This window comes from Drosophila virilis, unplaced genomic scaffold (genome assembly GCF_030788295.1).
Source record: "Drosophila virilis strain 15010-1051.87 unplaced genomic scaffold, Dvir_AGI_RSII-ME tig00001170, whole genome shotgun sequence".
Classification (NCBI taxonomy): domain Eukaryota; kingdom Metazoa; phylum Arthropoda; class Insecta; order Diptera; family Drosophilidae; genus Drosophila; species Drosophila virilis.
In genome coordinates, this window is record NW_027212828.1 from 2835816 (window position 1) to 2849795 (window position 13980).

The window sequence follows — 13980 nt, forward strand, 5'->3', positions numbered from 1 at the left end:
ACTATATCATATAGCTGCCATAGGAACGATCGCTCGAAATTTAAGTTTTTGAATGAAAAAACATTTTGTTTTTCAAGATATCTTGATCAAAGTCGGCATTTTTTAGTTTTACTATGCTTCTCATATATATGCGAAATCCTATTAAGATCGGACTACTATATCATATAGCTGCCATAGGAACGATCGGCCGAAAATTAAGTTTTTGTGTGAAAAAAACATATTGTTTTTCAAGATATCTTGACCAAACTCGACATTTATTAGTTTTGCTATGCTCCTCATATATATGCAAAATCCTATTGAGAGCGGACCACTATATCATATAGCTGCCATAGGAGCGATCGGTCGAAAATTAAGTTTTTGTATGAAAATACATATTGTTTTTCAAGATATCTTGACCAACCTTGGCATTTATTAGTTTTACTTTACTCCTCATATATATGCACGATCCTATTAAGATCGGACTACTATATCATATAGCTGCCATAGGAACGATCGCTCGAAATTTAAGTTTTTGAATGAAAAAAGATTTTGTTTTTCAAGATATCTTGATCAAACTTGGCATTTATTAGTTTTACTATGCTCCTCATATATATGCAAAATCCTATTAAGATCGGACCACTATATCATATAGCTGCCATAGGAACGATCGGTCGAAATTTAAGTTGTTGTATGAAAAAAACATTTTGTTTATCAAGATATCTTGCCCAAACTCGCCATTTACTATTTTCCCTGTGCTTTTTAGATACGGGCAAAGCACTATAAGCATTATGAAAAGGTTGGGTCTGCAAGGGTATTAGATCTTGGGCGTGCTGAAGATAGCCTTTCTTTCTCGTTAGAGTTGGATTCGAAAATCGTATACTATGATAGAAAATCCGAAAACTAATATAGAAATACCACCAAATGGAGAAGTAATTTTAAAAATTTGTTTTAAACGGGAATCAAAGTGGGAGGCTACCATAAGTATTTAATCTATAATAATAAGTTTAAGGGCTAAGCTAAATCGGGTCTTTCCGACACCCGACCCACCACCAACAAATATATAGAAGACGGATTTTTGTTTGGCATTGTGCAAAACATGTGTAAAATATGTTTCCTATATTAAATTAAGTGGTTTCTGTAAAGCTCGACGCTGACTAGAAATTTTATTGCATTAGCAACTTTAGAAGGCCTAATGGTTTCAGGCATGAAATCATCCTACGTTTGAGATGAATTTGCACTACCTCGCTCTCATACGTAACAGCATTGGCCACAGGAATTGGGCCATTGACCAATGCTCCTTTAATTGCATTTTGTCGGCCTTGTCGGAAAGAGTTAATAATCTTGAAAAGAAGGCGAGGAAAATCAGCCTTTTCGTCTAAAGGCGTTAAGCCTTTCAAACAATCTGGCAGATCTGGAAAATCTAGTCCATTTTTATAGAAGTTTTTGTGTTTTTCCTAATTTAATAATCTATGTGTTGTCGATGGCGAGCTCGCCGAATATTGTTTCGTTCTTGGTGCAGATGCCTCAGCTCGGTGTACAACAGTGGATCGCATTTTTGCTGATAAAATGCCCGAAGGTAGCAGCCTGATGATAACTTTAATTAAGGCGCTAGAGGAAAGTGCATCACAATTGTTGTCCCAAATATGCTCTGCTGGCCTCACATGGCCACAATTTAAAGAAATCTTCGTTCAACGCTTTGTTGACATCGAAACGTCGGCTGCCACACTGATAAAAATTTTGAACGGGCGACCAAAGTCTGTAGAACGTTACACCGAAAATGGGAGCCGAATCGTCACCTTACTAATGTCAAAATTTAAATCTAATGATCTGGAGGAAATTGCGGTTTCACTAGTCTTGGCCCACATGGCACAAATTGATGACAAATTGTCGCGCTGGGTTGTTACAAACAATATTAAAACTCGAAATTAAATGCAACAACAACTACAAGCGCACACTTTTAAAAAAGGGAACCTAGATGCCGGCGCATCTACAACAGGCCCGGAGCGTAAAAAGTCGAAGTATCTCTCTCAAGTGAAATGTAATTATTATGGAAAATCTGGACATAAATATGCCGAATGTCGTGTTCGGCAGAGGACACCACTTCAAGGAAAAAGCCACTACGGTAGTTCAACGCAAGGATCAAAAGACCGGTCAATGTCATATGTTTCAAATGCGACGAGCCTGGGCACTTCGCATCCGCTTGAACAAAAGGACGATCACAAGGAAACGACCGAGTAATCGAGAAACGTGTAGACATCTGTACTGTAGCTCCACCATCAGGAACAATAAGTAGTTCAACCGGTGAGTCCGTTCCATTTTGCTTCGACTCTGACGCTGAATGTTCCTTGGTTAAGGAAAGCGTCGCCGATAAATTTAGTGGTAAAAGAATTAATAACATTGTTAAATTGAACGGCATAAGGATTGATTCAATATATATATATATATATATATATATATATATATATATATATATATATATATATATATATATATATATGTATAAATATTGATTAATGTTATTTTGAGATTTTGTTACATGTATTTGAAACATGACATACTAATTGGTCGTGAAATTTTAGCCAGGGCTTCGGCATGGACGCTGACAAATTTCAAATTTACACAACCAAAAGAGTAGAATCGTTTGTAATTACCAATTATGAAGATGTCATAGAATCAAATAGTGAACTTGATGATCTTGATAAGGCAGCCTTGATAAATATTTTAAAATGTTATTCAGATTGGCTTATTGATAGAATACCAAAGGCTAGGGTCACCACAGGGCAGTTTAAAATTAGATTAATAGATCAGCAAAAGGCCAACGGTGGCCATATAGGCTTCGTGAAGAAGAGAAAAACAAAGAGCGGGGTAAAGTTACCGAATTACTAAAAGCTAAAATTATTCGTCCAAGCTGTTCACCTTTCGCTAGTCGCATGATACTAGTTAAAAACAAGTAAGAGTTTCTAGTCGGGAGCTCCCGACTAGGGAATACCCTGAACCCTCTTCCTTCAACATCAAATGCATATATATATTTTATTCTAAAAGCTAATTGTCAAGTTTGGTGACTCTAGCTCTTATTATTTACCAAAATTTCCCAAAAAAAAACAGGTTATCGATATCGATTTTTATCGATTGCTCGGAAACGGAGTACGTTATCGACTATCGGAAATAAACTCGATCTGTGCAAGAACTGGGAGCACCTACAACTAAAACTTCTCTACCTCTTATAGGTTCTGACATGCACGGATATTAAAGCATGTCTAGATTTTGGTCGTTGTTTACTCAAAAGATTGACACCGAACATTTCACTAAGATTACTAATATTATTACGACAAAATAATAATTGACTGGATCAATGTTGATGGCTTCATTATACCCTTGCAGAGGGTATTATAATTTTGTCGTGATATGTGTAACGCATAGAAGGAAACATGTCCGACCCCATAAAGTATATATATTCTTGATCAGCATCAACAGCCGAGTCGATAGAGCCATGTTCGTCTGTCCGCCTGTCCGTCTGTCTGTTTCTATGCGAACAAGTCTCTCAGTTTTAAAGCCATCTTAATGAAATTTTGCAGAAGTCCCTCTTTCAGTTGCACGCAGCACATATGTGGAAACCAGCTGGATCGGACCACTATATCATATAGCTGCCATAGGATCGATCGGTCGAAAATTAAGTTTTTATATGAAAAAACATTTTGTTTTTCAAGATATTTTGACCAAACTTGGCATTTATTAGTTTTACTTTGCTCCTCATATATATGCAAAATCCTATTAAGATCGGGCCGCTATATCATATAGCTGCCATACGAACGATCGGTCGAAAATTAAGTTTTTGTATGAAAAACATTTTGTTTTTCAAGCTATCTTGCCCAAACTCGGCATTTATTAGTTTTACTTTGGTCCTCATATATATGCAAAATCCTATTAAGATCGGACCGCTATATCATAAAGCTGCCATACGAACGATCGGTCGAAAATTAAGTTTTTGTATGAAAAAACATTTTGTTTTTCAAGCTATCTTGCCCAAACTCGGCATTTATTAGTTTTACTCCTCATATATACGCAAAATTTTATTAAGATCGGACCACAATATCACATAGCTGCCATAGGAACGATCGGTCGAAAATTAAGTTTTTGTATGAAAATACATATTGTTTTTCAAGATATCTTGACCAACCTTGGCATTTATTAGTTTTACTTTACTCCTCATATATATGCAAGATCCTATTAAGATCGGACTACTATATCATATAGCTGCCATAGGAACGATCGCTCGAAATTTAAGTTTTTGAATGAAAAAACATTTTGTTTTTCAAGATATCTTGACCAAACTCGGCATTTATTAGTTTTACTATGCTTCTCATATATATGCGAAATCCTATTAAGATCGGACCACTATATCATATAGCTGCCATAGGAACGATCGGCCGAAAATTAAGTTTTTGGGTGAAAAAACATATTGTTTTTCAAGATATCTTGACCAAACTCGACATTTATTAGTTTTGCTATGCTCCTCATATATATGCAAAATCCTATTGAGAGCGGACCACTATATCATATAGCTGCCATAGGAGCGATCGGTCGAAAATTAAGTTTTTGTATAAAAAACATTTTGTTTTTCAAGATATCTTGACCAACCTTGGCATTTATTAGTTTTACTTTACTCCTCATATATATGCACGATCCTATTAAGATCGGACTACTATATCATATAGCTGCCATAGGAACGATCGCTCGAAATTTAAGTTTTTGAATGAAAAAAGATTTTGTTTTTCAAGATATCTTGATCAAACTTGGCATTTATTAGTTTTACTATGCTCCTCATATATATGCAAAATCCTATTAAGATCGGACCACTATATCATATAGCTGCCATAGGAACGATCGGTCGAAATTTAAGTTGTTGTATGAAAAAAACATTTTGTTTATCAAGATATCTTGCCCAAACTCGCCATTTACTATTTTCCCTGTGCTTTTTAGATACGGGCAAAGCACTATAAGCATTATGAAAAGGTTGGGTCTGCAAGGGTATTAGATCTTGGGCGTGCTGAAGATAGCCTTTCTTTCTCGTTAGAGTTGGATTCGAAAATCGTATACTATGATAGAAAATCCGAAAACTAATATAGAAATACCACCAAATGGAGAAGTAATTTTAAAAATTTGTTTTAAACGGGAATCAAAGTGGGAGGCTACCATAAGTATTTAATCTATAATAATAAGTTTAAGGGCTAAGCTAAATCGGGTCTTTCCGACACCCGACCCACCACCAACAAATATATAGAAGACGGATTTTTGTTTGGCATTGTGCAATACATGTGTAAAATATGTTTCCTATATTAAATTAAGTGGTTTCTGTAAAGCTCGACGCTGACTAGAAATTTTATTGCATTAGCAACTTTAGAAGGCCTAATGGTTTCAGGCATGAAATCATCCTACGTTTGAGATGAATTTGCACTACCTCGCTCTCATACGTAACAGCATTGGCCACAGGAATTGGGCCATTGACCAATGCTCCTTTAATTGCATTTTGTCGGCCTTGTCGTAAAGAGTTAATAATCTTGAAAAGAAGGCGAGGAAAATCAGCCTTTTCGTCTAAAGGCGTTAAGCCTTTCAAACAATCTGGCAGATCTGGAAAATCTAGTCCATTTTTATAGAAGTTTTTGTGTTTTTCCTAATTTAATAATCTATGTGTTGTCGATGGCGAGCTCGCCGAATATTGTTTCGTTCTTGGTGCAGATGCCTCAGCTCGGTGTACAACAGTGGATCGCATTTTTGCTGATAAAATGCCCGAAGGTAGCAGCCTGATGATAACTTTAATTAAGGCGCTAGAGGAAAGTGCATCACAATTGTTGTCCCAAATATGCTCTGCTGGCCTCACATGGCCACAATTTAAAGAAATCTTCGTTCAACGCTTTGTTGACATCGAAACGTCGGCTGCCACACTGATAAAAATTTTGAACGGGCGACCAAAGTCTGTAGAACGTTACACCGAAAATGGGAGCCGAATCGTCACCTTACTAATGTCAAAATTTAAATCTAATGATCTGGAGGAAATTGCGGTTTCACTAGTCTTGGCCCACATGGCACAAATTGATGACAAATTGTCGCGCTGGGTTGTTACAAACAATATTAAAACTCGAAATTAAATGCAACAACAACTACAAGCGCACACTTTTAAAAAAGGGAACCTAGATGCCGGCGCATCTACAACAGGCCCGGAGCGTAAAAAGTCGAAGTATCTCTCTCAAGTGAAATGTAATTATTATGGAAAATCTGGACATAAATATGCCGAATGTCGTGTTCGGCAGAGGACACCACTTCAAGGAAAAAGCCACTACGGTAGTTCAACGCAAGGATCAAAAGACCGGTCAATGTCATATGTTTCAAATGCGACGAGCCTGGGCACTTCGCATCCGCTTGAACAAAAGGACGATCACAAGGAAACGACCGAGTAATCGAGAAACGTGTAGACATCTGTACTGTAGCTCCACCATCAGGAACAATAAGTAGTTCAACCGGTGAGTCCGTTCCATTTTGCTTCGACTCTGACGCTGAATGTTCCTTGGTTAAGGAAAGCGTCGCCGATAAATTTAGTGGTAAAAGAATTAATAACATTGTTAAATTGAACGGCATAAGGATTGATTCAATATATATATATATACAATATATATATAACATTGTTAAATTGAACGACATAAGGATTGATTCAATATATATATATATATATATATATATATATATATATATATATATATATATATATATATATATATATATATATACATTAATCAATATTTATATATATATATATATATATATATATATATATATATATATATAAATATTGATTAATGTTATTTTGAGATTTTGTTACATGTATTTGAAACATGACATACTAATTGGTCGTGAAATTTTAGCCAGGGCTTCGGCATGGACGCTGACAAATTTCAAATTTACACAACCAAAAGAGTAGAATCGTTTGTAATTACCAATTATGAAGATGTCATAGAATCAAATAGTGAACTTGATGATCTTGATAAGGCAGCCTTGATAAATATTTTAAAATGTTATTCAGATTGGCTTATTGATAGAATACCAAAGGCTAGGGTCACCACAGGGCAGTTTAAAATTAGATTAATAGATCAGCAAAATGCCAACGGTGGCCATATAGGCTTCGTGAAGAAGAGAAAAACAAAGAGCGGGGTAAAGTTAACGAATTACTAAAAGCTAAAATTATTCGTCCAAGCTGTTCACCTTTCGCTAGTCGCATGATACTAGTTAAAAACAAGTAAGAGTTTCTAGTCGGGAGCTCCCGACTAGGGAATACCCTGAACCCTCTTCCTTCAACATCAAATGCATATATATATTTTATTCTAGAAGCTAATTGTCAAGTTTGGTGACTCTAGCTCTTATTATTTACCAAAATTTCCCAAAAAAAACAGGTTATCGATATCGATTTTTATCGATTGCTCGGAAACGGAGTACGTTATCGACTATCGGAAATAAACTCGATCTGTGCAAGAACTGGGAGCACCTACAACTAAAACTTCTCTAGCTCTTATAGGTTCTGAGATCCTTGCGTTCATACATACGGACGGACGGACGGACGGACGGACAGACAGACGGACATGGCTAGATCGAACCGGCTATTGATGCTGATCAAGAATATATACACTTTATGGGGTCGGAGATGCTTCCTTCTGCCTGTTACATACATTTCGATTTTGCACAAATACAATATACCCTTATACCAAAGACAATATAAACACTAAGATGAGTAACGCCATACAACAAAATGATACTATGCAGCTTGATTTTTTGAAAATTGAGAACGAAAACGAAATCTGTAGCATTGCGCTCTCACAATCGAGAGAACGAAAAAGCTAAAAATAGAATTTGCTCTCAGCTTCGGCTCTATGAGGGCCGTGCAAGCAATTAGGTTTGTATGCGTGTGAATATACATACATAACAGCATATTTGAATGTGTTGTTATCCACTGCCTGGCAAGTTAACAACAAATAAATTCATACAGTCCCAATAAGAAGTATTGCAATACCTCATAAGAAGTGCAGCAAAATGCTGACTTGGTGTCTGTGCCATTTCCTCCACGCGCCGACTGGCAACCGCCGAAAATTCCAAGAAGAATTGACCAACGGGCCAACAACATCAGCAGCGACGCCGCTGCCAACGCCGCTGCCGCTAAGCCACAGGTTACTAGGGCTAGAATTGATTTAAGTTTATTCAGTTGCAAATTAACATCAAATAAAGGAAGTCCTGCTTCCCTAAAAATTATATTTTTTTCATCGTTTAATAAAGTTTGGAATTAACTGGCGCCCGAGCAGGGACCGGCTCGTGTTACAACAGAACAAAACGCTTCTACGTACGCGTTAGTCGGTTATATACGCGAAAATAAAACCAGTGCAACTCTCGTTGATTAAATTCAACGATTGGTTAAATTCGCGAAAGGCAATTGGAACTTAATTGTTCAATTTTGCCCATCGGTGGACAACGCATCTTGTAAGGCCCGCCCGCAGGATACTCTCAACAAAGACTGGTCGCAGGATCCCCAGTAGATACCCAAAGGCTTCAAAAAGGAAGAAATCCGGACCGGCAGGGGAGGTTGCCACATCAGGAATAGTACTGTAAGTTAGAAATTAAGTGAAACACAAAAAAACAAACGAACAACTAACACAAAAGTGAAATAGAATTATAAGAATAATAAATACTAAATATTGTAGAACGATAAGCAAGATGAAAAAGTGTAAAACGATAAACAAATATAAAGACTACGAACGTAGTATAAATTATTTCCAACTGTGCGACTCCCAAGGGACCCTCCAAAGTAGAAGGAAGAAACCAGCCACTGGTTTTAAAAAGAAAACAAAACGATCAAAAATTCAAGTAAAATATGGAGTAAAAAATTAACACTAGATTTAAATATACTTCGAAAATATCTTAAAATATACAATATAAGTAATATATCTCGTTTATGGCTAATGAAAGCAATTTAGTTAGACCCCCAATAGTATCAGATCAACCACAGGTAGGCGGACATAACTCGAACAGACAGCAACAACGACATATCGACAGACAAAACGAACATTTACAAAATAGAGTCATGGCGAATAACGCAGAACAGATAATAGCAGCCACGGTTAGCCAGATTTTGGCACAACAACTGCCGACATTGGTAAAGCAGTTAGTCAACCCCTCTAGGGAGCTTAGTGACGTAGACGACCAAACAATAACTGCCAACCACAATTTGAATGACTTAGACAGAGTTCCGGACATAGTTAAAAGCCTCAGAGAATTCTTCGGTAATCCAGCAGAATTTAGCTCATGGAAGAAGAGTGTAGATCGTATACTCTCAGCCTATGCAGCTGAGGCAGGTTCGCCAAAATACTTTGGCATATTGCATACAGTGAGAAACAATATCACAAGCAGTGCCGACGCGGCCCTCGAGTCGTATAATGTTCCCCTAAATTGGAGCGCTATCTCCAAATGTCTCACGCTGCACTACGCAGACAAAAGAGATCTGGGAACATTAGAATATCAGATGACAATGTTAGTGCCAGGTAACAAACAAACAGTAGAAGAATTTTACCAGGTCGTTTACAACCACTTGTCGCTGATATTAAATAAAGTAGGCTGCATGGAATTAAATAGGGAATCCGAAACCCTTATGACAAAAATATACCGAGATAAAGCATTAGATACCTTCATTAGAGGTTTGAAGGGAGACTTACCACGGATTCTTGGAATAAAGGAGCCAGCAGATCTACCTTCAGCCCTTCACTATTGTCTAAAACTAGAGAATCAAAGCTATCGCACTAACATGGTTTTGAATAGAAATGAACAGACACATGCCAGAAACCCAAATAGAAATATACCACCACCTACACTGCCACCCCGAACAGCTCAGCCTTCGTTCGCTCAAACTTTTAGGCCACCACCCATTAGCTTCAGGCCTCAACTCCCGATCCATACACCTTGGCCAACCAATACAAACCATGGACCACCGACTTACAACAATAATGGACCGATTCCACAATATCCCAACCAACGAACCTACCAGACACAACCACAACAGGTATACATACCCAATAGACCTTCTGCACCAAAACCCCAACCACGTCCTGAGCCAATGGACGTGGACCAATGCATCCGCACGAGGATGATAAACTACATGAACAGACCCAATTTTGAAGTAGGGAAAAGACCTCCACCACCAACAAACGCGACGGACAAAAAACAAAGAAATTTCAACATACAAACAGGAGAAGAACAGACGGAGACAGAAAACACCGACAACTATGTGACTATGGAGGAATACGTACAATCAATGCTAAATTACGAACAGCAGACTTAATACGAACAGCCATTAAACGAATACGCCCAACAAATTGAAGAAACAGATGACGGACAAAATACCTAATACGAACACTCAGACATTAATTTTTTAGGATAAAGAGCTCCTCTCTTCCTTACATAGAATGTAAGATGGGGAGCGGAAAATTACTCAAAATACTAATAGATACAGGATCAAACCGAAATTACGTCCAACCAAAATTCGTGTCCGAGCCTATTCCAAACGAAAAACCCTTCGAAGCCGTCACAGTCGGCGGAAGCATTAAAATTACACACCACAAGTTCGCTAATCTTTTTAATAGAAACGATATAAAAATAAAATTCTTTCTCTTACCCACCCTAAAATCATTTGACGCCATATTAGGTAACGATAGTCTAAAGGAACTATATGCTGTGATACAAAGCAGCAAGAATCTACTAATAATCAAGAACAACATTTGCATACCCATTAAGCAGAAAAAAATAGAGGCGGTCAACACGGTAATACCACGGACAGAACATATGACAAACGAACAAAAAAATAGCCTTAATCAACTAGTTAAAATGCACCCACACCTATTTGCCAATCCGGACGAAAAACTGACATACACAACCAACGTCAGAGCAGAGATTCGAACAAAAAACGACTCCCCCATATATTCAAAATTTTACCAATTTCCAATGTCTTTAAAAGACGAAGTACGCAGCCAAATCAAAGAACTTTTAGAGGACGGAATCATCCGACCCTCCCGATCCCCGTGTGGATTGTTCCGAAAAAATTAGATGCCTCCGGGCAAAAGAAATATCGCATGGTTATAGACTACAGGAAACTAAATAAAGAAACTACCGCAGACAAATACCCTATACCCGAAATCAACGAGGTACTAGCACAGCTAGGCAATAACAAAGTTTTCTCTGTCTTAGATTTGAAAAGTGGCTTTCATCAAATACCCCTTAAGGAGTCAGACATAGAAAAAACTGCCTTCTCCGTTAACAACGGAAAATACGAGTTTACACGACTCCCATTCGGTCTCAAGAATGCGCCCTCAATTTTCCAGAGAGCTCTTGACGACATCCTTCGTGAGCATATCGGAAAAATATGCTTCATTTATATTGACGATATCATTATCTTTAGCAAAGATGATGAATCGCATGCGCAGCACCTTGCCGCCATATTCAGAACTCTACAAGAAGCCAACATGAAATGTCAGTTGGACAAATGCGAGTTCTTTAAAAGCAGAGTAAAATTCCTGGGATTTGTCATCTCAGACAAGGGGATAGAAACTAATCCAAACAAAATTGAGACAATAAGGAAGTACCCACTTCCAAAAACACTCAAAGATTTAAGATCGTTTATTGGCCTTGCCAGCTATTATAGGAGGTTTATAAAAGACTTCGCTAAGCTGGCAAAGCCCCTAACCTCTCTTTTAAGAGGGGAAGATGGACGCGTGTCCAAAAATCAATCAGCTAAAAAGCTCATTAATCTCAACGAAGAAGCGATCGAAGCATTCAATAAAATAAAAAATTCCCTAGTTTCGAATGAGGTAATACCTCATTACCCAGACTTCAGCAAAGAATTTCATCTGACAACAGATGCATCCAACTTTGCTATTGGGGCTGTCCTATCCCAGAACAAGCGACCCATTTGTTTCCTCTCTAGAACTCTCTCTAAAACAGAGGCGAACTACGCCACCAATGAAAGGGAAATGTTGGCAATAATTTGGGCCTTAAAAGCCCTCAAGAATTACCTCTACGGTAAAGCGAGTGTAAAAATATACACCGACCATCAACCCTTAACCCACTCTCTTAGCAGTTGGAACGGCAACGCTAGGATAAAGAGGTGGAAAGCTTACCTAGAAGAGTTCAATTACGAACTCCTCTATAAGCCAGGTAGTGATAACATTGTAGCCGATGCGCTATCACGTATCCCTGTGGTCAATAATATTGGATCAGTAGCCTCCACCCAACATAGTGCAGACAGTTCAAGCCACAACTTAATTCCGAGCATAGAAGCTCCAATTAACGTATTCAAAACCCAGATATTTCTCAGTAGAGCCAACGAAACAAATTACGAATTCCATATCCCATTCCCAACATTCCACAGGCATACAATTACTCGACCAAATTTCTCAGAACACGACCTTACGCAAATACTGAAAGCTCATCTAAACCCATCCATAATCAACGGAATAATAACATGTTAGTAACTTTAAGATTAGATTCACACAGTCTCAAGTAAAAGATTTAACAAATGAAGCAGAACAAGATGAGAAGATATTGGTTACACATAACAGAGCCCACCGCAACGCACTAGAAAACAAAATGCAATTGTCCGAAAGATTCTATTTCCCAAAAATGAAGCAACGAATAACAGAATTAGTCAAACAGTGTCAGGTTTGTAAAGAAGAAAAATACGATAGGCATCCCACTAACCCAAAACTCAAAGAAACACCAATCCCCGAATACCCAGGACATACAATCCACATCGACATATACACGACAGAAAAAAACTTAGTACTAACGGCAGTAGACAAATTTTCGAAATTAGCTCAGGGACGAATAATTAAATCTAGGGCAATAGAAGACATTAAAAAAACACTTCATGAAATCCTTTTTTATTTTGGCGTACCTAAAGCCGTTGTAATAGATAACGAAAAATCCCTTAATTCAGCCTCAATCACTTTTATGATGCAGGACCAATTAAATATAGAAGTTTATAAAACACCACCCTACAAAAGTGCAGTGAATTGTCAGATAGAAAGATTTCATTCAACACTATCAGATATTATGAGATGCAACAAAAGAAAACAGGAACACAGAACATTCGAAGAACTACTTAAAAAATCAATATACGACTACAACTACACTATACACTCGACAACTAGCAAGAGACCATTAGACATATTCTTTGGCAGAAACGTGACTACAGACCCAGACCAATACGAAAAAGCTAGGAAGAAGAACATTGACAGACTCAAACAGAAACAATCGACCGACATGCATAATCATAACAAAAAACGTAACGACATATGAACTTATATACCAGGTCAAGAAATATTCGTCAAAGTCAATACCAGATTAGGTACCAAACTGTCACCCAGATACAAAAAGGAAATAGTTAAAGAAAATAGAAACACAACCGTACTAACAACAACTGACAAAATAGTACATAAAAGCAATATAAAAAATACATGAAAATTTCACACTCCTATTAATGATGACAATAAACAGCTTATCATAAACAGGCAATTAGAAGATCGAATTAATAAACTCACGAAAATCGTAAACGATTTAACCAATAGCATAAGAAAGGAATCTCTCATAAGTGATGAGATAGCTATTAGCTTACAAAATCAAATTAGGCTCATTAAAGAAGAAATAACTAGTATTAAGTACGTCATACAATGGGCGAAATTGAATTTAATAAATACATTCCTACTTGGCTAAAAAGAAATAGAGATTGTAAACGATAATTTTAATAAAAGCAACATGCCACCTTTAAATATTGAAGAAATGCTAGAATTCGCAGATGTATCCATTTTGCATAATGGAACCACTCTGTTTTATATTGTAAAAATTCCAAATTTAGAAGAAATAGAATGCAAAAATACTATAATAAAGCCAGTATTCAAAAACAACAATATAATAAATTTA